Raw genomic sequence first — 27,622 nt, 5'->3', positions numbered from 1 at the left:
TAATTTTTCCCCATTTCGGATGGGTCTTGGTGGGTTTGTTTGCTTTTGGGGATTTTTCCCATTTCCAATGGGTCTTTGGGGGGTTGTTTCCTTTTTTGGTTTTTGCCCATTTCTGATGGATCCTGGGGGGTTTGCTTGCCTTTTGTGGGTGTTTCCCCATTTCCAATAGGTCTTGCACGCTTCACTTGCTTTCTGCTTTGCTTTTTTGCATTTCTGATGGGTCTTGCACGCTTGACTTGCTTTCTGATTTGCTTTTTTTCCCATTTCTGGTGGGTCTTGCTTGCTTTTTGCTTCGCTTTTGTTTTTGCATTTCCGATGGGTCTTGCATGCTTAGCTTGCTTTCTGCTTTGCTTTTTTTGCATTTCTGATGGGTCCTGCATACTTTGCTTGCTTTTCTTTTCTTTTCCCGTCAGCCGGAACGGATTAATCACATTTCCGATGGGTTTTGCAGTGGGGTTTTTTTGCATTTGCCCTTTTTTTGCAGCCACATCAATCTGTTGGTTCATATTCCGCTTGTGATCTACAACAATTCCAACATCCTTTTCACTTGCAATATTACTGAGCCAAGTACAGTGGACCCTCAACTTACAGACGGCTTGACTTACAGACTTTTCGAGTTACAGACTTCTCTGGCCCAAATTACAGACTTCTCTGGCCAAAAATTTTAGGTTCGACTTGCAGCTGGAGAATCGACCTACAGACCAGAAAAAAACCAAAATGGAACCAAAATGGAACAAAAATGGCTGGTTATGGCATTAATTGGTTTTCAATGCATATTAGGTCAATGGAGACTCTACCTACAGACAATTCGACCTGCAGCCACCGTTCCAATACAGATTAATTCCCTAAGTAGAGGGTCCACTGTATCCTCCATCTTGTAAGAATGCATTTGACTTTTTTCCCTAGATGTAGAACTTTGCACTTATCCCTGTTAAATTTCATTCTGTTGTTTTTAGCCCAATGCTCAAGCCTAGCAAGATCTTTTAGAATTTTGTTCCTGGCTTCCAAGGTATTAGCTATTACACCCAATTTTGTGTCATCTGCAAATTTGATAACTATTTCCCACACTGCCTCATCCAAGTCATTAATAAAAATGTTGAAGAGCACAGGGCCCAGAACTCAGCTTTGGGGTATCCCACTTGTTACCTTTTCCCAGTCTGAGAAAGAGCCACTGATAAGCACCGTCTGAGTTCAATTCTACAAGCAACTATGTATCCACCTAACACTTGTTCTAGCTTGCTAATCAGAATATCATAGAGCACTTTGCCAAAGACTGCTGAAGTCAAGATATATTATGTCTACAGCATTCCCACCATCTACCAGGGAAGTTGCCTTCCTTTTTTCTTTTTGGTCTGTACACAGCTCAAATAGACAACTTATGATACAGTGGGAGAAAGATCTCATATTTATGGATGTTATCTTACCACAGCAGCCATTCAGAGTCACTCTGATTACTCCAGACACCTGACCTAAAGTACTGCGGAGTTTATGAAAGAAGTGGCACTGCTAAAGAGAAATAAGAAAATCTGGTTCTTCATTTAAATCTTTGGGCTCCCAGGGTAACCAGTCCCAGGATGCAATCAAATTTCTTTTTTTATCACAGCCTTATCATTGCTTGTTTAGACAGCATCTATATCTCAGAACTGTAAATCATTTGCAGAATAGTTGTTTTCCATGATACAGTGGGCCAGAGGGGATCCTGATCTTTTATTTCTAATGTTGCCAAAATGCTCCCCTTTATGTACTTCAAGTTCCCTAGATGTATTTCTGATATAGACCCTGTTAGAGGGGCATCCAGTGACCTAGATCATTCAGCTAGTGCTATGGGTAGTAGATTTTCTTAGATTATACTTCTTGTCCATAATATCAGTCATTATACAGTACATGTAAAATATTAATAAATGCAAGGTCTTCAAGGTGGTAATGAGGTGAAAGTGTTGTTCCAGCCAAGATGCTAAGGGGTCTCTGTTGTCTTTCCCTGAACTCATTTCTAACTAAAATGTCCCCAATATTTTGAGCTCTTTTCAAAGAAATCAGAAGTCTCTCTTGGCAACCATCTATATTATTCAAAATGTGCTACTGCTTTTTGATGCTGCCTTATAATTTGTCAAGAATGTACGGTAATCAGAAGTCAAAAGACAGCTAGCATGATTTACAAGTTCTTTCTTATGCTTTTTAAAGAGGTCATTGCATGCAGAATGGATAGACTGAAGACCGCAAAATGGTCTTCAGTAACAGGGTCAAGGTAACTGTAAGCTTTTAACTGACTTCTTAGTAGCTTTGATTTTTTATTAAAAAATATCCCCTTTTTGGTACAGTTTCTTTTAATTCTTAGAAACTGGCAATACGGCAAATTACACCTTAGTGGTCTGGGATGAGAGCTGTCAAATCTTAGGTATGTATTGTGATCAGATGCTTTACTATAAAGTGTTGCGTATTATATTATTTTTTAGTTTTATAAGATGTAGCTGTGTTAGTCTGTGCTAGCATATTAGGCAGTGGACGACTTGTCCATGAGAGCTCAGATTAAAATATAGCAGTCTTTAAAGTACCACAACATTTTTTCATTGTTTTTATCTTCTTTTTTGTTTTCGCCTGATATTCTTTTTTTTTTTTTAATAGATTTAAAAATCATAATAATGGGTATCAAATTGAATATTCATGTTTACAGAGTTTTTCTAGCTGGAAAAAAAATCTTAAATCCCTTTCATTATCCCTTCATACTGGAAACAAATCATCTTTAAATCTAAACCAATTTATGGGATGGTTTGCAAGGTATTTTAGGGAGAGATCAGAGTTCTCCCAAAAGAATTCCTATAAAGATTTGCTATTTCTTGGGCCCTGGCATATCCCACGGCCACTCCCATAATCCGCCAATAGAATTTATTGTCAGATTAAAAATTATTATCTTTTATGTCAACTCCAATGAAGAATATAAGAAAAAGGATAGATGGGTGTTTTTCTGTTCTCTTGTCCAGAGTTTCTCTGAATGAGTAGAGCCTTTTCCTGGGATATGTTGATATATAAGGACCTGATGTTCACAGTAATTAAATACAATGTCTTGCTCTTCCAGTGCAACAAATTCCAGTTTACTAGGTCAGTCTTCTGTATAGGATGGATTTTTGGGTATGAAATGTTTCAAAAAATAATACACAAACTTTGACAGGAGTTTCAAAACAAAATTTGATCCAGAAACAATAGGCCTCACTATAACTGGATAACTTTATGCATTTTGGGTAAAGTGAAGAATACAGGTACCCTGAAATTGAAGTTCATTAGAAATTTATATTCTGGAATACTAATACCACACAGATTTCTACCTGCAAGAATTTGTTATTGTTGTTGTGTACTGTACTGAAGAATTAGTACAGGGAAATTGCCCCAGAGGGAGACCATAGCTGCAATACAAGGATATCTTAGGCCTTAAGAATGGACCTCAACAGATGGGAAACCCTGACTTCTGAGCATTCAGCCTGGAGGCAGGCGGTGCATCATGGCCTCTCCCATTTTGAAGAGACCCTTGTCCAGCAGGCTGAGGCAAAGAGACAGTCCCGAAACCAGCAAAATCAGGGAGCTAAAGTGGGGAAAGGTTGCATTCGTCTTCAGTGTGGAACGGAATATCCCTCTCGAATTGGCCTTCTCAGCCACACTAGACGCTGTTCCAAGTCTCCCATACAGAGCACGTTACCATAGTCTCTCGAGACTGAAGGATGCCTAACTGTCAAGTCAAAACTAACATAATAACCTTCATAGGGCTTTCAGGGCAACTGAGAAATTTAAGGAGTGGTTTTACCGTCCTACTCCCCCAGTGAGTTTCCATGGCTGAGTGGAGATTTGAACCCAGGCCTCCTGAGTCCTAGGCTATAACTTTATCCACTACACCACACTGGGTAACCCACCTGAAAGAATACAGTACTCCAAGTATATGGGGTACTAGAAGTGGATCAACTTACCTGCGGGATATCAAGGTCTGAGGATGTATCACTGCAACTTCTTACATATCTGCTTGCTTATGCACTGATTCCTTCTAAATAGGTTACTTTCTCTCTCCTTCTCTCCCCCCCCCATTAATTTTCAAAGGCACAGGATTATGCCCTGAGGTTGCATTAAGACTTTGCTTAGTTGCAAGCCAGTATGGTCTGTTATAGCAACCTATTATTATGTACCTCTCTGCAGGAAGTAGATGAATTACTGTACTGTACAGGAAAAGTGATTTAAACCCTTTATTTTTTGTTAATCTTCTCTTTCTCTTGGTTATTCAAATCACTCCATTTTCTTGCAACCTAACCAGGAAAACAGAACTGACCAAACTGCTTGTTTATTTTTTCCCTTCATTCACTTTGTTTTTCCTCTGAGCTCAAGTCTTCTTACACATTTAAAAATTTATTTTGAAAGTTCTCTTGTTTCTGCTCTGTATAGCTCACAATCCAGAATGCTCTCTATATTTCATCCCCAGGGCAAAAAGAATAGTTCAGGAGAGAGAATTGCCAAATAGCTCAGTTGTTTAGGTATCTGGTTGAGAGTTCAATCCCCCACCCTTGTGCCTCATTGACAGGTGCTGGACTCGATCATCCATAGGGTCCCTTCCAGCTGTGCAGTTCTAAGATTATTATGATTATGATTATATGGACTAGACATAAGCATCCCCATATGTACTCCTGGCAAGGTTATCTCCTGTTATATGGAGCAAGATAGCTGCTTGCCCCAAAACTGGCATTCTGCCAGCACTACTCCTTCAGGAAACTTACTGTAAAAGATCACAGATTTGATCAAATGAGTTCCCCCCCCCCTCTCTCTGGCTTCATTTTCATACCTCCATCACAAAGGAAGCACAAATACACTGTATTTCATTTGTTCTTGATTCACAGCCTCAAGACAAATGTCATTCTTACTTCAGTCATATAAAGGGGCTCCATGTAATTAACAGGAAGTCGGGCTGTGGTACAAGCCCCATCTCAAACGGCTTCATTTGTGATGAGGCTTTGAACAGAGTATCCTGCAGAACGCTACAGCTTACTGACTAGAAGAGTGAGCAGGAACGCCTACCTCCACAGCACTTTGTCACAGATAACCTTTTCTTTCACAAACATGTCATTTTCTTACATGGCAAGTATGGAAAAGGCACTGCCTTCTTCTCTGGTGGTCCTGCTTCACTTTTAAATTGTCTGCATCTCCCAAGCTCACTGTAAGAACAAATAGTGGTGATATTCAAGGGCACAGGAATATTGACTTTTGAGAAGCTAGATGCCAGAGGCATGATAAAAAGGCTCTGTACTTGATAAGGTGGTCAGCCTCTCCTCAGCAGATATTTATTTTCACACCTTTGTTACAAAAAAGAGCTCAGTGAATATCTGTCCAGACTTGTGGATAACAAGCGTCCCTGGATCTGATAAACACCTATTCATAATGTTAAGTGAATATAGTTCTTGCATACAAATCTGTTCCAAATCTTGTATGCACATCAAATCCTCTTAGGTGAGCATCTATCTGATAAAGGATTAAAACTATTAAATGATTAAAGCATTTCATGCCAACCAGCAGATTGTGCAAATTATGTAACACTTTCTTATTTAATTTTTCAATTTGCTTTTTCAATCCTTTCCCCAGATGATTCAGCCATTTTCACCCATGTTGGGGTGGAGACAGAGAAGGAACCTCTCTGAAGAATGTGAGGAATGTGAATACACGTGGATGCTTCCTGGACACGTTCAGCTCTCTGTTGGCTGACACTTCCACAGTGGAAATGTGTGACACTGCATGAATGACTATATGACTTTGACCATGACCCACAAGTGACCCTCAGAAATGAAAAGACCCTTCTCGGGGCCAAAGCTAACTAATAATCAGTACAGTACTGTATTAACATATAGGGCTTGTCTATACCTAAGGAAGATTTACTTCAATAGCTGTACCAGACATATGATTGGGATACAGTTTGTATTCAGCAAACACATTGAGACAACTATCAGGCATGCCCCAAAATATCCAGCATGGGACTTGCAGCTGAGAAACCTTACAGACATTATAAAAGAGCAATATTTTTCAAGCCTTACTTCCCAATATTTTCTACTGCTGTTACACAACAAGATGATATAGAGATAATAACAGTGGAGCTGAGTAATTGCACAGTTATCTTGTTTATAAACCACTCAATACAACCCTTTCCTTCAAAACCCCTGACAATTTTCATAAACAAAAAATAAATTTTACACTCTGAGACTTCAACAGCCAACAAAGAGTCTAGGAATATGCACTTGATGATAACAATGGAGAGGTAGTACTATAATGGGCAGAAATCTTCCAACTAACCATTATGTCCCCATCTTTTGATGCCAGACGATGACAACATAGAACCTGGATCCTGCAGTTCTCAAGGGCCCACACCTGCTAGTGAGCTCATAGTCGAACAGTATGTGAAGCCAACTCTACTTTTATATACACAGCATGGGCCCAGAAGGAACCAACTGACGGCAACATTCTGACCATCAACATTACCATTCTGCAGGAATTTTTTTTATTTTTTTAAATTTTCAATTTTTAAAAAGCTGATTGGCAGAAGTACAACACAACACTGAATAGAATTATATCAAACATTTGTTGGTCCAAGAGGCCTATGAACAATTCACCGATTGTTCATACCCAGAGGATACAGGACCAAATATCTCCAAGGCCAAACATCAAAAATAGCTAACAAAATGTATAATTATTTTTCACAATTTGGACAAGATACTTTGAGCAAAGAAACCGTTTTGGCTGGGCAGCAATTAATTTCTTCAGCCTCAGAAATGGAAAGTCATAATTACATAAAACTCATGGAAGAAATAAACAGATCAAAAGGCCTGGAGATTATTAAAGTTACTTCACAACGACCCAACTACAGGCCCTGCCCATGCAAACATTTCAGCAAATCAAACAGTCCATGAACTCCTCATTAATGACAAATTTGAATATCACTATAGGAAATCAGAACATACACTTAAAAGAAAAGCAACTGGACATCAATAGTTGTACAAAAAATGGCAAGGCAGCAGGCGTAGATGGCATCTACATAGGATGCACTGTTGGACTGTAAGCTCACTAAGAGATGCCAGATCCCGTAAAACATTTTCAGAGTGTCAAAAATAGATAAAAGCGTAAAACATTTTGGCACAGTAACAAAAAAGCGACTCTTTGGTTTCTTTCATAACTGTCTTGACTGTCTCAGGATCCCCAAAATTTAGGAAATGTTACCAATTAGGTTGAGGTTAACTGCAAGAGGTAAATATATATTTTTTTGGTCCCCAGATAACTAATGTTACTTTGGATCATACACAAATCTCTAAGGTACACTGCCAAAATGAGAGCAAAAGATCTTCAGAAGGAGCAGTATATTTTTCAAAAGCTATCAGAAACCAGTTAGGGCACACAAACACAAACAATGAGAACAATGTGCCTATGATACTCCTTTGGCAAATATGACAACCCATTGTGTTTTGATTTAGCCCATGTTAAACAGGTACATGTAGCACTCACAGAAAGGTGCAGAATCATTACTGGATGCATGAAGCCAATGCCTATTGATAAAATCAGTTATCTAGCAGGCATTGCATCCAATTACAAATGGAGAGAGGTAGCTGCTAATAGTTTAAGCAACTACATCAAATATGGATATACCGCTTGGCTATCCCCTACTCCTTCTAGAATAAATCAAGGAAAAGTTTCCTCAGAACATTTGTGAATCTTGAGGAAACAGCAGAGAATGCCAGGGCTATAACATGGAAAGAAAGAACTGCAAATCTCTTTAAAAAAAACAGAACCATTTAAAGAGGTCTAGCTCCCAGTCACACCAAGAAGTAGGTTAATTGGAAATCATTTAACAGGGCTGAAGCTGGCAAAAACAAGGAGAACCTAAGAAAATGGAAGTTTCACATTGACTCAGCTCTTTATAAATGTGAAGAGGAACAGGCACCTTTACACCTATGTCAGTGTACTTCATGCCCCTTAGCATGCACTTTGAAAGATTTGATGCTTGCTGCTCCAAATGCTCTTGATGTTGCCTGTTGATAAAAATTATCTGATATGGTTATTAATTGTGTTGTGGTGCTTTGAACACAAAGATCCATGCTGGGGCCTCAAGGACCTATTACATTCCAGGATCCAGGGTAAAGCAGCAAGGGTCCATTCTCCATCTACAGTTTCTTGCTCTGATCCCCGGGTCTTTTTTTATTGCTTACATAAATAGGGCAAGACATCCATATTTCATTCTCTTAGAGCAGCGGTCCCCAACCTTTTTGGGCCTGCGGACTGGCTGAGCCTCTGAGGAAGGTGGGGCACATGAGCTCTCTCAGGCACATGCATGAAGCACTGGGGGAGTGCGCACCCACCAGCGCTGACATGAACGCTTCCCCACCCCTTTGTGCATGTGCAGGAGTGCCTGCACACCCACGCAGATGCTCGGGTGCATGCGGGAAGGGATGGCGGTGCGCTCAAACCAGTGCTGGCATGCACATGTGTACACAAAGCAGCTGTGAGTAGGGGAGTACGTGCAGGGAGCGGGGCGGGAGGTCTGTTTCTGTGGCCCAGTCTGGCTCAGGCCACGGACTGGCACCGGGCCACGGACCAGGGGTTGACAATCTCTGTCTTAGAGTACACAGGGGCTGGAAGTGCTAAAGCTTTGCTGACGGCATGTCCCTGCTCAGAATCAAATAAGGCTAATGAAAAACACAATAGAACAGTGTGCAGACACCATGTCCTAAACAGGTGGCACATCTTTTTTCAATCTCCTATCCTCCAGATGTGTTAGATCACTGGTTGTTCTCAATGCTTTGAAGTAACTATTGTATTATATAGTGGCTGGAATGTTGGATTGTGCTTCCCTAACATCCACTGGACCATTAACCTCTCTTAAGGACTACAGCCCATCATTTACTGACCTACTGCGCTGCACTCTTGTAAGAATAAAGTGTGGAAGAGAAGAGCCTTAGGCACTTTGATCTCACTGGACAGTGTTTTACTATAATAGATTCAGCTTCGCTTCTTGATACATGTGCTATGACTATATTCAACTGTATCCAGAGTGACTATATTGTTCAAGTAACCTCCTGTGCTGTAAATTAATATGAATATGTCTAATGGTCCAGTGGATGTTAGGGAAGCACAATCCAACATGTGAAAGTACCTGCCATAACACTTCTGTCTTCTCTCCTTGTTCCAGTCGCAGGCTCTCCAGTGCAAACTGGATTATTAGGTCAAGTGAAGTACTCCCCTTCCCCTCAGGATATCCCAAGACAGCCCATTCCTATTGGCCTTCTTACTTGGAAGGAGGTCAGTCTACCTCTCCATCTCCCCACAGTTCCTTCATACTGAATTCTCAAGCTCACACTTTATGTAAGAGGAGCAGCAGAGATAGAATGTTAGAGAATTAATGTGACAAATAATGCAACCCCCAGATTTGGAACTAGACACAGGTACAAGTGGTAGCAGGTAATAATATTTCTAATTTGGATGCAGGTTATACTGTATTTTGTATTGTGTTAATCCTCAGATGAATTTTAAAATGACTAAATGAAGGAGAAGCTGAGGGAGTGTCTGAAGACATGCCTGCTTCGGGGTGAGGTTTGGAGTATTTGTGTACATACCTCCCTGTCACTCTCTGTATGAATACCTGTTGTGTTTGTGTGTACATATGCATATTTGCAAAAATGATCTTCTATGAAACGCAAGTGGCATTGGTAGTCCGCACCGCCTTTTTCCACCTTTGGCGGATTGCCCGGCTGCGACCTTACCTAGACACGGGGGTGCTCACTACCTTAGTACATGCGCTCGTAATTTCTAGATTAGACTACTGTAACACGCTCTACATGGGGCTTCCTTTGAAGCTGATATGGAAACTTCAAGTGGTGCAGAATGCGGCGGCCAGACTCCTTACTGGAAGGAGAAAATACCAACATATCTCTCCTACTCTGGCCGTGCTGCACTGGCTGCCCATCCATTTCCGCATTGACTTCAAAGAGTTTAATGCTTACATATAAAGCCCTAAACGGTTTAGGACCTCGATACTTGGTGGAATGCTTACTCCCAACTAGTTCACCCACGTGAGCCAGGAGATGAGGCTGAGGTGCCTGACGCTGAGGGAGGCCCAGAAGGAAAGAACTAGAAACCGGGCCTTCTCGGCGGTGGCTCCTCGCCTCTGGAATAACCTACTGTGACAACCCCAGACCTACTGGAGGATGCCACACTTTCACTAAGCTGCCACCAACCATTCCCTATAAGGAGTCACACAGACCAGGAATGGATTTTTAACAAATAAAAGAACAAGGTTTATTTAAAATACACACAGGGAAATATAAATGATCAAGTGAATAAGATACAGTAACGTGGCTTAGTCTCAATCATACATACACCAGTTTGGTTCACACAGAACACCTTTAAATAAAGCACAGACCCTGAACCTATCAGTTCTGGCTACCCATACAGACACCTGAACCTATCAGGTTGGTACTGACTGACACACAGTAGTACCCTGTCTGACACACAGACTCCCACACCAGCTTCTTCTTCTCAGCTTCTCCTTCAGCTCTCCTTCTCTCCAGCTTCTAAACTTCTCCACACAAGCTCCACATATATATACAGTACAGCCCCTCCTCCTGATGTCCCGCCTTCCACTCCCCATAGGATGGAACTTTCCCTCCAAACCCATGACAGACAGGTAACATCAGTGCTGTATGTAACACCTCCCCTCTTTATAAGTTGTTTTGTAGGGGGAAAGCTAAGGTGCTTTTCTCCAAAAAACAACCTGGATCCAAAACATACAAAACAGTTATACATACAATACCATACTTACTCTAGGATAAACATATCAATTAGACATTTAAACATTTACCATTTACAATACATCAAGTTACCTTTATTGATACAAACCGGGCATGTTTAATAAACAACAGGTACATTTAACCTTTCGTCACCAAAATATATACATAGTCCATGTTTCTTTCGCCGTCTTCATTCTTCAGGTCTTCTTGACAAGGTGTCAGCAACACAGTTCACTGACCCTCTGACCACCTTCACTTCAAAGTCATAGTCTTGCAGGTTTAAAGCCCACCTCATAGGTTTACTATTGTGGGTTTTCATTGTCTTTAACCATTGCAGTGGTGAATGGTCAGTGCACAGAATAAAATGTCTTCCCCAGATGTAAGGCTTGGCCTTCTGGATCGCGTGGACTATGGCCAGGCACTCCTTCTCCACGGTTGCCAAATGTCTCTCACCTTTCTGGAGTTTCCTACTCAGGTAGGACACTGGATGCTGGTCACCATTTTCATCCTCCTGGCAAAGAACTGCTCCTACCCCGCTGTTAGACGCATCGGTGTAAATGATGAACTCCCGGTCGAAGTCTGGAGCACGCAGCACTGGATAGTTGATGAGGGCCTCCTTACAGTCGCTGGTCCACGGGATGCGGTCATCAGTCCTCTTCCTCGTCAAATCGGTCAGCGGAGTCGCAATCTCGCTAAACCTCGGGATGAACTTTCTGTAGTAGCCCACCAACCCAAGAATTGATTTGACTTTTTTCTTGGTGTTGGGCCTGGGCCAATCACGAACTGCTTCTATCTTGGCCTCTAGGGGTTTGATCACTCCTCCCCCTACCATGTGACCCAAGTATTTTATTTCTGGGCTGCCCAGCTGCAGTTTGTTCTCTTTGCAGAGCCTAGGCCAAAGCACTTCCTCCCCTGGGTTAAAGTGCCTCTCCCTGGTTTTCTGCTCATACCAGGTTTTCTTTCTGACCTTCTGAGCTTGCAGGTTCTCTGCTGCTAGCTCTAGGTTTCTCTTTAGGTCATTCATTAAAGAGTCTATATATGTCACAACATCTTGTGGGTCATCCTGGGTGATCTGTTCCCAATTTTGTTTGATTAAATCTAGTGGCCCTTTCACCCTTCTCCCAAACAAAAGTTCAAACGGACTGAACCCGGTACTGGCTTGTGGCACTGATCGATAAGCAAACAAAAGGGATTGCAGCTTCTGGTCCCAATTGTTTGGATTCTCTGCCAAGTAAGCCCTAATCATGCGCATTAGAGTCCCATTGAACTTCTCAGTTAACCCATTACTTTCAGGATGATAGGCAGTGGTTTCCTTGTGCTTAATTCCACAGATTTGCCATAAGCGTTTCATGAGCTTTGATGTGAACGATGCTCCCAAATCTGTGATTATTTCTGAGGCAAATCCCATCCTGGACATATACCCCACCAAGGCATCTGCCACTGTGTTAGTTTCAATATTAGTCAAGGGTATGGCTTCAGGGTACCTCGTGGCATGGTCCACAATGGTGAGAATGAACCTGTTCCCCCTCTTTGTGGCCTTGGGCAAAGGTCCCACAATATCCACCCCTATGCATTTGAACGGAGTGTCAATCACAGGCAAAGGGCACAACTTTGCTTTGGTCCTGTCGCGGCTATTCCCCTGCCACACATCACATTGTTTACAGAACTCCCTGATCTGCTTCCCTATGTCAGGCCAGTAAAAATTCTGTGTGATTCTCTGCTGTGTTTTGTTCACCCCTAAGTGCGCAGCAAACATGTCAGAGTGCCCCCTTTGTAAGATCATGGGGCGATACTTTTCAGGTACCACTAGCTGACTTCTGATCCCATCTCCCCCTTTTGAGATATTCCTCAGGGTCTCTCTATACAAAATCCCCTTTTTCTCTAGAAATCTCACTGGGGTTTCAGGTGTTAGCTGGGCGTCAGTCACCTGTTCAAAACACTTTTGGAGAGTGGCGTCTGCCTTTTGCTCTTGTCCAAATCTGCTGTCTGTGGTTAAGGTTTCCACCACAGCTTCTGAACTCCCCTCTGCTTCCGTCTCTGGCTCATCATTACCCCCCTGAACTGTCCCCGTGGTGGCTTGTGAACGTGTAATCACTAGCACCCGTTTCACATGTTCAGCCAGGTCATTTCCCACGAGCACGGCTGCTGGCAGAGTCGATGAAATCGCTAGCCGCCAAACTCCCCTCCAGCCTTGAAAGCTGACAGGTACCTCTGCTACTGGCAGCGAGATTACCTGCCCCTCAATCCCTGCCACCTTCATGCTCTCATTCGGGATTACATACTCCCTAGGAATAATATCTGGATGGCACAGGGTCACCTGGGAACAAGTATCCCTCAGCCCCCTATACTGATGGTCAAGTATTCCTACGTCCACCCCTGCGGTTTCAAACAACTGCGAATCTGTTCTCACTAGCAAGCAGCGCTTGACCTCCACAAGAGGACCATTTTCCCCAGCCTGATCAGCAGATGTAACTGTTCCAGATTGAGTAGCCATGGCAACAGGCTCCCTCAGTGACAAGGAGCTTTGCTCTTTCTGGACACAGAACACAGCTTTTGGCTTGGTTCCACTCAAATCATGAGGCACATTTCCTTTTAGCTGCTTTAATTTCTCACACTCTGAGATTAGATGGCCCTTTCCTTGACAGAAATAACATTTTCTGCTGTACTTGGAGTCTTTCTCATCTGGTTTTGGTTTTCCCTCCAAAATCTGAGGTGTTGGTTTCGTGTCTGAGGGCTTCCCTTCACCATGGGCCCCTCCCACTTGCTGGTTTTTTCCTGGTCCCTGAGAGTACTTGCTGTAGGTTTCTTTAGGTTTACCTACAGATTTCCCCTCACCTAAGGGCTTTCTTATTTGGGAAATAAAATCTGCGATCTCGGCCGCCTCTGCCACAGATTTCGGTTTCCTTTCCCTCACCTGGAACTTCAGTTCCCCATGCAGGACTGAATAAAACTGTTCCAGTGCTATCAGGTCTTTGAGCTGCTGGAAGGTCTCTGTTCCCTCCTGAGATAGCCATTTCTCTAGCAGCCTCACCAGTTGGGCCCCCCCTTGGGTAAAAGTCTGCTCTGGTTTCTTTGTGAGTGACCTGAATCTTTGCCTCAGCTGTTCCGCATTTATCCCATGTCTGGCAAACACCAGTTTTTTAAACTCTGCGAAATCTTTTAACAGCTCCTCTGGCATCTCTGCATAGACTTCTGCCAGGCTGCCACTGATTAAAGATCGCATGATGGTCATCTTCTCAGTTTCCCTTACTGAGAAGTCCACAAACGCTCTTTCCACTAGGGAAAAGAACACCTCAGGGCAATCTCCCTTGTGGTACACAGGGAATTTCTTCAGGTCAGTTTTAGACAATTGGCCCCCCTCAGAATCTCTATTGTTATTATTGTTCTGGTTCATCATTTCCAATTTTCTTAACTCAAACGCCATCCTTTCTTTTTCCAGAGCAATTTTCTCTCTCTCCAATTCCAATTGTCTTTGCCTCTCTCTTTCCTGCATTCTTTCTCTCTCTAATCTTTCCTCCATTTCAAATTGCCTCATTCTCAGTTCATGCTGTTGGGCTATGAGCATTTTCCTGAGTTCTGGGTTCTGCTCTCCTGTGCTGTCATCCTGCACTGAGCCAAATTCATCCTCAGAACCTTGGTCCACCTGTGGGTCTTTCACTTCACCCATTTCTGCCATTTGGCTTCGAGTCAAGGGCATAATCCCCCCCCCCCAGAACAGGCTGCTTTCAAAAGTCAAGCCTCAAAATAAAGCGACCACTTTTTTTTTCTTTTGCCTCAGAACCAGCCTTCTATAGATTGCTGCTGTTCTTTCAGCACTAACTTGCAACTGTTGCCAGCCAGAGTCCACCCCCCTCTGCTAGGCCTCTCAGCAGACAGGCTAGATCACTGCTACTTCACACAGCTTTGCCTCAGCTTTTTCCCGCCAAAACAGGTTGCCTCAGAGCTCCCTAATCTAGTCCCACCAATCTGAGGTCACACGTTCTTCCACTAGCGTACCTCCCCGTGAGGTAAGCCTAGAAGATTACCTACGCGCTCTCAGATTGTCCCTGACTAGACCCCCCTTGCTCTGGGCACACTTGCCAAGGCTTTGCTGGACCACTGGACAACTGGACCAGTCGTATCCCACACGCTGGACACCAATCAATGTGACAACCCCAGACCTACTGGGATATGCCACACTTTCACTAAGCTGCCACCAACCATTCCCTATAAGGAGTCACACAGACCAGGAATGGATTTTTAACAAATAAAAGAACAAGGTTTATTTAAAATACACACAGGGAAAAATAAATGATCAAGTGAATAAGATACAGTAACGTGGCTTAGTCTCAATCATACATACACCAGTTTGGTTCACACAGAACACCTTTAAATAAAGCACAGACCCTGAACCTATCAGTTCTGGCTACCCATACAGACACCTGAACCTATCAGGTTGGTACTGACTGACACACAGTAGTACCCTGTCTGACACACAGACTCCCACACCAGCTTCTTCTTCTCAGCTTCTCCTTCAGCTTTCCTTCTCTCCAGCTTCTAAACTTCTCCACACAAGCTCCACATATATATACAGTACAGCCCCTCCTCCTGATGTCCCGCCTTCCACTCCCCATAGGATGGAACTTTCCCTCCAAACCCATGACAGACAGGTAACATCAGTGCTGTATGTAACACCTACCTCCGGAGATTCGCGCTGCACCCTCGCTGGGTACTTTTAAGAACCAACTAAAAACATGGATGTATAGACAGGCCTTCCGTTCCAGTTAATTCCTGTCCCCTTTCCTTTTTTTTCTCTTTATTTGATTTATTTTGTATTTTCCCATTGCAAAATAATTTAATTAATTAATTGTTATAATTTTTTCTTGAATTTGTTATGTTGTAAGCCGCCTAGAGTGGTCTAAATGACTAGATAGGCGGGGTATAAATACAATAAATAGTAATAGTAATAGTAATAGTAATAGTAATAGTAATAGTAATAGTAATAGTAATAGTAATAGTAATAATAATAATAATAATAATAATAATAATAATAATAATAATAATAATAATAATAATAATAATAATAATAATAATAATAATAATAATAATAATAATAATAATAATAATACTTCACCCTGGCTCTGCCTGTCACCATTGCTCACCATTAGTTGCTGTGTCTTCCACCCCACCAACCTTATCAGGCACCAGCCACCCCTGAATCTTAGCTACTATAGTCTTATATTCACTTCTTTATTTTATTTATTTTATTGCCATCCTCATGCCTTTCCCCCTCCAATCATCCTTCCCCTCCCCTTCTTTCTTGATCTCACTTTAGATATGCTTCAAGTTCCAAACCCAAATGCCATCCAAATTCTAAGTGAGGTTCCTAATCAACACCGGCTGGACAAGGAAGCTAACCAGATGTGGGAGGAAACAGACGATATTTCTACTACCAGCCAAATAACAGGAAAAATGTGGCAGCAGTATGAACTGCAAATGTGAGGGAAAGAGTCTTGTTATTTAAATATATCCATACAAATCCCCACTGCTCACCCATGGACCAGTCAAGGGTTTAACTGCAGGGTGAATCTAATATTTCTCAATAAAGGTCAAAGAGAAGAACTGTTCAATGGAGAGTTCATATTTATCTTAATTTACACTGACAATTATAACAGTTTGTCACCTTATTTTGACATTTTAATTCATTGTTTCAATAAGCATTAACACACTTGTTTTTCTAATGAGCAGAAATAGCAGCTCCATTATATTTTGCAGAATCAAGTAAAATTACAGTTTTGAAACACACTTATTGTTTATTAACATTTGACCAAACAATTGCTTAAATCTTCTTTCACCAGGAAAATAGTTCTGTATTAAAGAAAATTCACATCATAAACTCTCCCACCCTCACAAATAAGCTTTTCTAACCAGTTAGGTAAAGGTAAAGATTCCCCTTGACATTTAGTTCAGTTGTGTCCAACTCTAGGGAGCGGTGCTTATCCCCATTTCCAAGCCATAGAGCCAGGGTTTGTACGTAGACAGTTTCCGTAGTCACGTGGCCAGCGCGACTAACACCATTTCCTCAATGCCTTATAGAAAGAATAAATGTGTTCCTTAGCACATTTCTTTTTTCTATTCACAAATAAGCATGTGAGTTCACCATTCCTGCTCTGGGAAGCTAATGATTTTTAATGCCAAGGGATAATTTTATGGAGTATTACAAAGATCCAGAAGAATATGCCAGTTAATATGGGTTCATTTGACACAGGAATGTACTTCCACAATGTATTTTACATCCTGGATTGTTGACTGTCAAAGCACCATATTTTATATTTAAGAAATCAGTAAAATAAAATTAAAACCATTAGGACTATTAAGCACCAGCGTGGATACATTAAGTGCAATATGTGATTCACTGTGTGATGAACAGAAACTAATTTTCTTTTATAAAAAGAATGGGAGGAGGGATTCCACATATGTTCAATTCAAAACAGTAAAATATTTGAACAGATTTCCCAACTAGTCATAGCAACAACTCATTAACCTGATCTGCTTTTGAACACTCTGTCATGCAAGAGCTAGAGCAGTGGTCAGGAAACAGGGGTAAATTACCCCAAATGGGGTAAAGATGAAAATCCTGGGGGTAATGAGGACGCAACCCTCACCATCTTCCCTCCTCATCCTCCTCATCCTCTTCTGCCCAGAGGTGGGGTCCCTAGCAGCCTGATCGCCCCCTTCCCACCCCCTTCTCCAGCCCGGCCGCAACCGAACCATGGCGATTGGAGGCTGGTGACGGGCCCCAGACGGCAGCGCACGGCAGCCAAGGCGGTGGCGCGGCTGGCCATGGTGGAGGTGAGGCCAGGGCGAGTGCCTGGAGCGCCCCAGCCAGGAGGAGCCTCTCCTTCCAGTGCCTGGAGAGGTTGATTGCGGGGGAGGGGGAAGGGCGCAGCCATGATGGCAGCCTGGGCCAGACTCAGCCTCCTGGCACCCCACACCTCATCCCTGGAGAAGCCCGTTGAGCGGCAGCGGCACTTGCCCCTCCGTGCTGGCTGGCTGGGCCTGGAGGACCCTCTTGCCCTCCATGAGTCAGCTGTCATGGCACTTCGACAGCGAGGCTCATGGGAGCCCTGATGCCGAGGCCCAATGCGGCCACCTGGTGAGCAGCTGCTGGAGCTGGAGTGGGACACGGCGTTGGGAGCCCCTGATGGGCGAGCCACTTGCTGCTCTTTAATAGCTGCCTGGGAGTCACCCACCGGTGGTGAAAGGGAGCCGCCCCCGCGGGGCCAGGGACTGAGTGCGGCCCCACCAGGTAGCAGCGGAGGAGGAGGCGGCGGCACTCAACTGGCCGTGTGTGACCGAGATCCTTCCTTTCAAATCAAGGGGGTAATATAAAGCGTATATACATTTTTTAGGGGGTAAAAGGTACAACAGTTTCCTGACCCCTGAGCTAGAGGAAGAGAGCAGCCACATACTTCACTGGTTTGTGGCCAGAATCTTATGGTGCAAACTTGGCATTCATTTTGCTCATTCCTAGGATTAGACAAAAATCTCAGCTCCCTGCTACATGGAAGGCCTTTCCTGCAATATTTGCAGAAATGCTCTGCTTTCCATACTGAAGTCCATTTCACACACTTACTGAAATGGCATTGACAGGATAAAGCTACAAACTCATGTGAACTTTGATCATAGAGGAATTGCATTGAAAACTGGTAATTTCCTCTCCAGATTTCAACATACTTTTATACAATCAAACTAACTCTTCTAATGAATCATTGTTTCTACAAAACTTGGAAATATTAAAAAATTGTTGAGTGTGGCATACGTGCTTGTGTTTCAATACTTATTATAGTTGTAAGCTGCACAGAGACCTTTTGGTAGTGTGGACACCATATAAATGGATGGATGGATGGATGGATGGATGGATGGATGGATGGATGGATGGATGGATGGATGGATGGATTGCAAAGTACAACACAGCAATATGTCAAGACCAGTAAGCAGGACTCTGACATGAAAGGAGGAGTCCTACTTGGACAAGTGGTGACGGAAGCCACAGAGATCTTGAAACTAGTCTCAGGTCACGTCCTCAGCCCAAACCCCACTGGCCAGACTCCTGCTGGCTATAACTCATTGTAGGATCTGTAAGTCAGATCCTTCTAAACTACTGGTTCTTAACCTTGGGTTACTCAGGTGTTTTTGGACTGCAACTCCCAGAAGCCTTCACCACCAGCTGTGCTGGCTGTGGTTTCTGGGAGTTGCAGTTCAAAAACACCTGAGTAACAAAGGTTAAGAACCACTGTTCTAAACAACAAGCCAGGTTGCCAGCACTGGATACAAGATACGGTTGAGTGAAATGCAATGATATGTGAACTTCATTATAATGTCCTAAGGAATATGATTACTAAAGGGCAGCTATGCACCACTTTGTGTGTTGGTTTGGGAAATATGAATTTAGAAATTTTGTCTCATCTCTAATGCTAAGCCAGAACCGGTGTATGTGGTCTGGTATGTCCTTAAATACAGCTACTGAGGAACAAATCCTGTGATTTAAAGAGGTTGGGAAAATGTGTTCTGTGTATGAGTCACAGAAGTGTGGCAATGTGTATGAATACTCTTGGCTTCATACAAATACGACCCTGGGAATATTCTAAGCAAATTACATGCAGAAGATTTTTCTTGCAAAATGGTATATTAAAACAGTGGTTCCCAACTTTGGGTTCCAGATGTTCTTCGACTAAAACTCCCAGAAGCCTTCACTACTAGCTGTGCTGGCCAGGATTTCTGGAAACTGTAGATCAAGAATACCTGGGGATCCAAGGTTGAGAGCCACTGTACTAAAACAACATTGGTAGCTACATCAGATTTGTATCGTCTTACAATATTGCATCAGATGATTATCATATCTACTATTGTGGGCAAGAATCCCAGAGAAGAAATAGAGTAGCCCTCATAGTCAACAAAAGAGTGGAAAAAGCTGTCCTGGGATACAATCTCAAAAATGATAGAATGATTAAAATACAACTCCAAGGCAGACCTTTCAACATCACAGTAATCCAGGTTTATGCACCAGCCACTGATGCTGAAGAGGCTGAAACTGACCAGTTCTGTGAAGACTTACAACACCTTCTAGAACTGATACCAAAGAAAGATGTTCTTCTCATTATAGGGGACTAGAATGTTAAAGTAGGGAGCCAAGAGATAAAAGGAACAACATGTAAGTTTGGCCTTGGAGTTCAAAATAAAGCAGGGCAAAGGCTAATAGAGTTTTGTCAAGAGAACAAGCTGGTTATCACAAACACTCTTTTCCAACAACACAAGAGGCAACTCTACACATGGACATCACCAGATGGGCAATACCGAAATCAGATTGATTATGTTCTCTGCAGCTAAAGATGGAGAAACGATATACAGTCAGCAAAAACAAGATCTGGAGCCGATTGTGGCTCTGATCATCAGCTTCTTATAGCAAAGCTCAAGCTTAAACTGAAGAAAGTAGGAAAAACCACTGGGCTAGTCAGGTATAATCTAAACCAAATGCCGTATGAATACACAGTGGAAGTAAAGAACAGATTTAAGGAACTCAATTTGTAGGACAGAGTGCCTGAAGAACTATGGATGGAGCCTCCTAAAATTGTACAGGAGGCAGCAACAAAAACTATCCCAAAGAAAAGGAAAGGCAAGAAAGCAAAGTGGCTGTCCAACGAGGCCTTACAAATAGCAGAGAAGAGAAGGGAAACAAAATGCAAGGGAGATAGGGAAAGTTACAGAAAATTGAATGCAGACTTCCAAAGAATAGCAAGGAGAGACAAGAAGGCCTTCTTAAATGAACAGGGCAAATATATAGAGGAAAATAATAGAAAGGAAAAAACCAGAGATCTGTTCAAGAAAATTGGAGATATTAAAGGGATATTTTGTGCAAAGATGGATACGATAAAGGACAAAACTGGCAGGGACCTCACAGAAGCAGAAGACATCAAGAAGAGGTAGAAAGAATACACAATTATACCAGAAAGATCTGGATGTCCTGGACAACCCAGATAGTGTGGTTGCTGACCTTAAGCCAGAAATCCTGGAGATTGAAGTCAAGGGGGCCTTAGAAAGCTTGGCTAACAACAAGGCCAGTGCAGCTGATGGCATTCCAGTTGATCTATTTAAAATCTTAAAAGATGATGCTGTTAAGATGCTACATTCAATATGCCAGCAAGTTTGGAAAACTTACCAGTGGACAGAGGACTGGAAAAGATCAGTCTACATCCCAATTCGAAAGAAAGGCAGTGCCAAACCAACTATCATACAATTTCAATCATTTCACATGCTAGCAAGGTTATGCTCAAAATCCTACAAGGTAGGCTTCAGCAGTATGTGGACAGAGAACTCCCAGAAGTACAAGCTGGATTTCGAAGGGGCAGAGGAACTAGAGACCAAATTGCTAACATGCGCTGGATTATGAAGAAAGCCAGAGAATTCCAGAAATACATCTACTTCTGCCTCATTGACTACGCAAAAGTTTTTGACTGTGTGGACCACAGCAAACTATGGCAAGTTCTTAAAGAAATGGGAGTGCCTGACCCCCTTATCTATCTCCTGGAAAATCTATATGTGGGACAGGAAGCAACAGTTAAAACCGGATACGGAACAACTGATTGGTTCCGAATTGGGAAAGGAGTACAACAAGGTTGTATATTGTCTCCCTGCTTATTTAACTTATATGCAGAATACATCATGCGGAAGGCTGGACTGGAGGAACCCCAAACCAGAATTAAGATTGCCGGAAGAAATATCAACAACCTCAGATATGCAGATGATACCACTCTGATGGCAGAAAGTGAGGAGGAGTTAAAGAACCTCTTAATGAGGGTGAAAGAGGAGAGCACAAAAATGGTCTGAAACTCAACATCAAAAAAACTAAGATCATATCATGGTCACTGGTCTCATCACCACTTGGCAAATAGAAGGGGAAAATATAGAGGTAGTGACAGATTTTACTTTCCTGAGCTCCATGATCACTGCAGATGGTGACAGCAGCCATGAAATTAAAAGACACCTGCTTTTGGGGAGGAAAGCGATGATAAACCTAGACAGCATCTTGAAAAGCAGAGATATCACCTTGCCGACAAAGGTCCGCTTAGTCAAAGTTATGGTTTTTCCAGCAGTGATATATGGAAGCAAAAGCTGGACCATAAAGAAAGCTGACTGCCAAAGAATTGACGCCTTTGAACAGTGGTGCTGGAGGAGGCTCTTGAGATTCCCCTGGACTGCAAGGAGAACAAACCTAGCCATTCTGAAGGAAATCAACCATGAGTGCTCACCGGAAGGACAGATTCTGAACATGAGGCTCTAATACTTTGGCTATCTCATGAGAACGGAAGACTCCCTGGATAAGACCCTCATGTTGGGAAAGTGTAATGGCAAGAGGAGAAGGGGACGACAGAGGACAAGATGGTTGGACAGTGTCATCGAAGCAACCAACATGACTTTGACCCAACTCCGGGAGGCAGTGGAAGACAGGAGGGCCTGGAGTGCTCTGGTCCATGGGATCACGTAGGGTCAGACACGACTTAACGACTAAACAACAACAAACTATATTGCAACCTTTATCCCTGGGTATCTTGTCTAACTCCTATATCTTTAGACAGCAAATATAAGAGTTACATCACCAGCCCTTTAGTATTAACCTTATTAATAACAGCACATCTTACTGGATCTCTCTAAGCAGTCAAGCCATTCTAGTAGGGTCGATCTATTTTTTTTTAATTTATTCTCCCTTGTGATCCAATTGCATAGAAACAGAACTCCTTTTTTTAACCTTTGCATGTACAAACCAAGTCTCCCATTCTACCCTTTTGTTTAGCACTGCAAAAATTGTTAATATTTTTTGCAATTTTTTCACCACCCAAAGCATGTCTGCAAAACAAGACACACATTTCCTAGCCAACAGACCTGGCTAATGCTGCACAAAAAGTCATCTAATAGGCAAACTCTAATGGGATTGCTCAACCTATTCTCCTTTCCCTTCTGCCTTTATTCCAGCTGCAAGTCACTTCTGCATCAGTTCTTCAATAGTTAAATGTGGCACCTATCACTACAAGCATTTGGGAGAGGGCAGCTTGGGTAGCAAAAACTGCAAGAGGCCTTTTGGGATCTTGGGCAAAAGTCAATGAAAATATATTCAAAATAAAATAGTTTAGTGTTTAACTAAAACTTAAATTTAAAATAAATCAAGAAAGATACTTCTTTTTTGATTTATTTTCTGATTTTAATGGAAAAGACTAACCTGGCTGCTTGCAGAGAACTGTATTAGTTCTATATCATACCATTTGTTTTAAACTCACTGGACAATGACTTAGATGTATCTCACTCATTTAATTGTTTGTTATTGATGGGCGAATATTTCATTTAATCCTCTCCCACTGTTACATAGATATTTAAATAAAGAAATAATTAAATAAGCATAAAGAAGAACTTTTGTTCTGGAAACAGGATGGGCAAAGCACAACCCTCCAGATATTGGTGGATCACAGCCCCCATCGGTCTAGCCTTCATAGCTAAAGGTGAGTGTCACATACAGCACTGATGGTACCTGTCTGTCATGGGTTTGGAGGGAAAGTTCCATCCTATGGGGAGTGGAAGGCGGGACATCAGGGGGGAGGAGCTGTACTGTATATATATATTTGGAGCTTGTGTGGAGAAGAGGAGTTGGAGTCTGTGTGTCAGACTGGGTACAACTGTGTGTCAGTTAGTACATACCTGATAGGTTCAGGTTTCTATTTAGGTAGCCAGAACTGATAGGTTCAGGGTCTGTGCGTTACCTTAAAGAGTTCAGTGGGAACCAAGCTGTTATATGTGTGTGATTGGGACTATGCCACGTTACATTATCCTATTTACCTGATTCTTTTATTTACCCTGTTTGTTATTTCAATAAACCTTGTTCTTTTGTTTATGAAAATCCATTCCTGGTCTGTGTGACTTCTTATAGGGAATGGTTGGTGGCAGCATAAGTACAGGGTGGCATACTCCAGTAGGTCTGGGGTTGCCACAGTGAGGCATGCTGGGACTTACAGTCCACCCATGGTTTAGCCCAGAGGTTTGTTCTAGCAAGCAAAATGTAAACACCAGTATTTTATCAGTTCAGTTCTCCCAGTATGTCATAGTCTGTCAGGCTCTACAAATGTTATCTTAACTCTTGTGCAATATATTTCAAGGTGAATAGAAACAGAATAAGAACAATCACCTGAAGACCACCCAGGAGAGTCATCTTGCTAGCTACAGGCCATATTTTAAAGGATTAAGGATTATATGTAAACTAATCTTCAAGATGTGTGTCAAGAAGCATTCATATCAGTGAAGAATCTGGAAAAAGCTGTGCTGTGAAAGACAAGGCAATGAGGCATGATTTCAGAGACTTATTAAATCAGTAACATCCTACCTGTTTTGTCAAAGAGCTGCTATGCACAGCTACCTTTCCAGATAGCAAGTGAAAACTTACTAAAACTAAAAAAGCATTATTCAAATTGATGAAATTTATTAAGAGAAATTTTACCAACAGCCATAGTATAAATTAAAGCACAAAATCAGGAGGCAAATAATCCTGTCAAACTCTCTGAAATGCTCAAGATATCTTTTTTTGGAAGTTCATGAAATAATTGAAAAAGAATTAAAGTTGCACAATAGTGCAACTATGTTATTTTTATTTATTTATTTTCTGGCTTTTACCCCACCCATCTAGATTCAATGAATCTATACTGGGCAGCTTACATTCCGAATATAAATCAAAATGTAAAACACACAATATCAAACAACATAGATATAAGCAAAGTTGAAGATGGTTGTTATGAGTTTTCCGGGCTGTTTGGCTGTGTTCTTAAGGTTTTTCTTCCTAACGTTTCTCCAGTCTCTGTGGCCAGCATCTTCAGAGGACAGGAATCAGAATTCTGTCTGTGCTCTGGTGCAGTTTGTTGGATAGTTGAGTATTTATAGCTGTGGGACCAGCTTTTGTCCTTTTCAGGAGATTGGGTGATTATGGTGATCAGTGTTTTTTATTGTGGGTGTATTGTTCTGATAAGGGGGAGAGATGATCTGTCACTGTGATTGATGGGTGTCATTAGCTGGTCTTTTGTGTGCAGTGATCACTGGCCCTTGTGGCTGGGTAGAATTCGTTGACCTTCTGCAGGCTGTATTTTCCAATGCTGGAAGCCAGGCTTTGTTGAGTTTTAAACTTTCTTCTTTTTTTGTTGAAGCTCTGCTGGTGTTTGTGGATTTCAATGGCTTCTCCATTATGCAATCTAACATAATAACTGCTGGTGTTGTCCAATACTTCAGTATTTTGAAATAGAATTTCATGTCCAGCATGTTTTAGGGCATGTTCGTACTGCTGATTTTTCCGGTTGTTTTATTCTGCAGCGTTTCTCATGCTCTTTGATTCTGGTATGGATGCTGCATTTTGTGGTTCCAATATATACCTGGCCACAACTGCAAGGTGTTCGGTATACTCCTGCAGTGGTGAGGGGCTACTCCAAGAATGAAATCACAAGAGCCATCAAACCAAGAAAACAGCACCAAACTGAAGAGGAATACAGCCACCGACAAATAAAGTATTTCTGCCATACATCACTGACCACATGGGGAAACTTTTGAAAAAACACAGCCTACAAACAGTATTCAGGCCCACCACAAAAATACAACAAAACGTTACAGTCAGCTCCTCAGTGACAAATGTTTACCAATGCATTGATGCATTGAGCATAATTTACAAAAAAACACAACTATGTGCAAGCTGCAGTAATGGCGGCCACCTTCCTGAATTCAATTCTGAGAAGAAGCAGGGAAGGTCATGCTCACAGGCAATCTTGGTAAGGTATGCAGTGGTGCAACAAAGGTACAAAATAGCGCAACCCTCCTGGCAATGGTGAAATCTTCTGAAGTTACTCTACTAGGCAGGAAAATGTCTCTCTCATGACTCTGCATCGTGTGATCAGGAAAAAAAAATACCGACATAGCCATTGGATAATTACATAATATTTCCCATGTGTGACCAGGGCCCGAATGTGGATGGAACAGGCCTGCCATCACAATACATTGCTGCAGCTTTGTGGGTGAGGAAGGGAGTTAATTGTAAAGCTTAGGGCAATTAAAGTTTAGAGAAACACAGTCAAAAATAGGTTTTGTTTAAAGAGTCAAAATTAAATAGGCTTGTTACATTCCTCTACAAAGGGGAGAATTTTGCCATGTTTCTCCAAGGAATTAGCATACAGTTTTGGAAAACATATTCCAAGTATTTCTGCCCTCAGTGTCCCTGCCCTCAGTGCTTTCTTGTCAATGCTGTGTTTTCATTATATGAGCATGACAGGATAGCCTCAAATGACTCATTTTTGTTCTAGTGGTCCCAACATTCAGGCTGTCCTTTGCTTTCTAAAGCCTGGCATTCTTTGTCCTGCTGGTCAACGTGGGCACAATATTGTGCAATAGTATCAGGCCATTTTCTGGCATTTTGAATCATGAATACAGAAATACAATATCTCATATTCATAAACCAGAAGTTTTTTTTTTAAAAAAAAGAGCTGAATCCATTTTAGACCAAAATAATGTTTGTCTGCTTACAGAGTTTAACTTCCATAAAACTGACCACAAACTGAAATCTTTGCAATTCTATGTATTGACACCAGCACAACATAAGAAAACAAGGGTCAGAGAGTAGCTACTCACACAATTTTACAAGCACTCAGGCTTCTCCAATGATCAGTGCATCAAATAAACTCAAAATCTATGTCTTTAGCACTTTAGCATCAGCTGTATTTCCATGTACCTCCAAAAATCCTCAGTGCAGCCTGCTTTAATTACTTGTCATTTAATTTGCAGTGCTTTGCCACAGGTTCTCTAATATATACGGCAAAAGCACACTTGCATTACTTTCTTCCTGTCCCTTCCTAGTCATTTCAGAGTGGTGGTAGGATAAGGGACCAATAGAGCAGCGATATTAGTAGCCTTCAGCTTTGGAAAAATGGACACAGGGTTTAAATTTGCTCCTTCCTTGAATAGTCTTTTATGGGGGGAAAAATCTGGTGCCAACACAACTTCAAGTGGATGAGTATTCAATAGTATTTGATATTCATTTATTGATTAGAATCCTATTTCTTATGTACATGGGCTTAAGTGCATAAATCCCAGGGATGGCATGTGAGCAAAGGAGTTACCACTTGTATTCCTCACTGAGTGCTATGACATGTGGGCTGTGTATGGTTTGGAATACCATTAGAGAACCTTAGGAAGCAGCAATTCACAACCTCAATTAGCAGTAATTCACCACTGTGGTTTATGCTACTGGGCTTATACTGGAGTAAATTAAGAAACAGGATTCTAACCATTTTGTTAATATAGTAAAACGGGTTGCCCATTTTCTCTTTACAACATCCCCGTTAGGTGAGACTTAAATAAAGAAACAGTGATGTCCCAAGGTCACCCAGTGAGTGAGGTTCAAGTCTGAATGGAATGTGGAGCCCAGTTTTCCCATTCAACAATATTTAAAGTTCCACACTGGCTTTGTAAACAGCTTTCCCCAGAAGTTCAAGTTGATCAGTAACACTCCTCTCTAGTGTGCTTCTCTCCTATTTCTCAACACAGAGCTGTACTTCACCCAAGACACATACATATAGCAATACGTGTTCCTCTCCTTCCCTCTCCAAAGATCAACTGTGTGTATTGAGTGACAGCAGGGAGGAGGCTAGGGTGATTTAATGATCTCACTTTGTAATTTACTAGGCTCTTTATAAGTTGCTTATCCATTTCAGTGTTTAATATTCAGTTCTTTCCTTAATTAGAAAATCTCTAATCTGCTCTGAAAAATGTAGAAGAAAACC

The 27,622-nt window shown here is 41.9% G+C and overlaps 1 protein-coding gene and 2 long non-coding RNA genes across 4 annotated transcripts in view; 1 reads left to right on the top strand and 2 right to left on the bottom strand.

Moving 5' to 3' along the window:
* CACNA2D2 (calcium voltage-gated channel auxiliary subunit alpha2delta 2) overlaps positions 1-27,622 on the bottom strand; it is a 751,645-nt gene that overhangs the window by 584,462 nt on the left and 139,561 nt on the right. The gene's annotated exons all lie outside the window — the stretch shown is intronic.
* Positions 81-8,065, top strand: LOC140704419 (uncharacterized). Its single transcript, XR_013541769.1, has 2 exons — positions 81-2,245; positions 5,608-8,065. It is a non-coding gene; the product is annotated as an uncharacterized LOC140704419 (long non-coding RNA).
* On the bottom strand, positions 9,837-15,702 carry LOC144586754 (uncharacterized). The gene is made up of 2 exons (XR_013541771.1): positions 15,465-15,702; positions 9,837-10,178 (listed from the first exon to the last, which is right to left on the bottom strand). It is a non-coding gene; the product is annotated as an uncharacterized LOC144586754 (long non-coding RNA).

This window comes from Pogona vitticeps, chromosome 2 (assembly GCF_051106095.1).
Source record: "Pogona vitticeps strain Pit_001003342236 chromosome 2, PviZW2.1, whole genome shotgun sequence".
Lineage (NCBI taxonomy): Eukaryota > Metazoa > Chordata > Lepidosauria > Squamata > Agamidae > Pogona > Pogona vitticeps.
The sequence above is the reverse complement of the archived record's forward strand: the minus strand, read 5'-3'. Positions and strand labels throughout refer to the sequence as shown.